Below are 2,262 nucleotides of genomic sequence, written 5' to 3' on the forward strand. Positions count from 1 at the left end.
GTGTACATGTAGGTTACGAGCTTGCCGCCGCCGTTCCAGTCATTAAAGGCTCCTTGTAGCCGCTGCTTATGTGTGCCTCATACGCCTTCCTTCATATGGGCCCCCGGGGGCCAACCACAATGATACATAATAAATAAAAACGACAGCACTAACCCATTGATTCCTTGTCCCAGCGGCCCCCGTCCGACGCGTCTCTGGCTTTGGTCTGTAGAGAGAGAGAGAGAGAGAGAGAGAGAGAGAGAGAGAGAGAGAGAGAGAGAGAGAGAGAGAGAGAGAGAGAGAGAGAGAGAGAGAGAGAGAGAGAGAGAGAGAGAGAGAGAAAGAAAGAGAGAAAGAGAGAGAGAGAGAGAGAGAGAGAGAGAGAGAGAGAGAGAGAGAGAGAGAGAGAGAGATAGAGACAGAGAGTGAGAGAGAGAGAGAGAGAGAGAGAGAGAGAGAGAGAGAGAGAGAGAGAGACAGAGAGACAGAGAGAAAGAGACAGCGAGAGAGAGAGACAGAGAGATAGATAGCGAGAGAGAGAGAGAGAGAGAGAGAGAGAGATAGAGAGAGAGAACGAAAGAGAGAGAGACAGAGACAGAAAGAGAGAGAGCGAGAGAGAGAGAGCGAGATAGTGAGAGAGAGAGAGAGAGAGAGAGAGAGAGAGAGAGAGAGAGAGAGAGAGAGAGAGAGAGAGAGAGAGAGATAGAGAGAGTGAGAGAGAGAGAGAGAGAGATAGAGAGAGTGAGAGGGAGCGAGAGGGACAGAGAGTGAGAGAGAAAGAAAGAGAGAGAAAGAGAACGAAACTAAGATAGACGTCTGTCTGTGTTACAGACACACAGAACAGTCCCTTGAAGGAGGGAAACAAGGGGGGTAGGAAAGATAACACAGCCAGGCAGCACTAACCGATCAGAACACTCCAGCAGAGATATGACCCACATAGAGCGACGCTCGTTTAATCAGCCTGCGCCTTGCAGGCATGGTGGAGTAGGATGAGGGAGGGAGGGAGAGAGAGGGAGCGATGGGATGGGAGGGAGAGAGCGGGAGAGATTCAGTTCGAACTGTTGAATAAATGTATTTTTTTGAATTGCCGTCTACGGTTGTTCATTCCTTTCATCACTCATTCATCATTTTTCCCATTGGCCCTTCTACCTATTTTGCATTGTTTTAATTTCTGTATTTACTTTTTTACTTCAAACAGGCCTATAGATTTAAAGTACATTGGAAGTTCCTGTTAACCCAAATATAGTTTGAGGGTGTATTTTCTGCCGTGCTGGGTAAGGGGAAATTAAACCCTTGCTAAAGTAAATATGTAGATTTCTCCCCCCTGCGTGGATCACCTTGCATGGAGCCGGTTGGGATGTAAACGGTTCCTTTTAAAACGAGCAGAGCAAGCCCCTCTCATGTGCTAAAGCATTACCGCTTAGTGTTGTATCATTAATAGGAACTGCTGTACGAGTGCACTTGCTGGAAATGCTTGCACCTCACCAACAGGATGATAAAAAGGCACTCATAAAAGAGCTACACTTACAACTGCTCTGGTGATACTTTTGACCATTGGATAGTCTCCCCACACATTGAAAATACATTTAAATTAACACAAAATCCACCCCCCCCCCCAAGCAATCTAATAGTAATTCATTTTCTGTAATAAATACACTTTGAAAATGTTTCCGACTCATCGAACATGGACAACACAGTTGAATGACTTTCAATGGTTGGGGTCTCAGACATGCAGAGCAACGTAGACCGCTCCGGTGTACCAATAACCCTCCGTTTAAGAGTAGGCATCGATGCACACCGGATCATTTTCCTCGTGGGTGACCAAACAGAACCGCTCCTTTCACTCTAGGCTTGAAATGAGTCCAAAGTCGAGAAACACGCGCCTATGTCAGTAATTTATTTGTTGGCAAACAACTTTTCACTGTTACAACAAATATTAGTTATGAGATCATTCAACTTGGAACCCATACAAAAAGAATAAATAATTGTCAATAATAATTGTAATAATCATGATCATACGTTTTTTGAAAAAAAAAAGATATTTTATTCTCAGTGTCACTTCATCTTAGTCCTTAGAAAACCAGACTCCATTCCTCCCAGCTTGTTTTGCTCTCTTTATACCAATAAATACATAAATAAATCATTTCTCTCTCCAGGACATGAAGGGGCCACGTGGGATATATGTGCAAGCTACACTTCAGACACTTGAGTTCCCCCCCCCCCCCCCCCCCCCCCTAAATAAGTAAACATTGGCTTTCCATATTAGACAGTGCTGCTGTGCAC

Source organism: Gadus chalcogrammus, chromosome 3 (assembly GCF_026213295.1).
Source record: "Gadus chalcogrammus isolate NIFS_2021 chromosome 3, NIFS_Gcha_1.0, whole genome shotgun sequence".
In the NCBI taxonomy this organism is placed as follows: Eukaryota; Metazoa; Chordata; class Actinopteri; order Gadiformes; family Gadidae; genus Gadus; species Gadus chalcogrammus.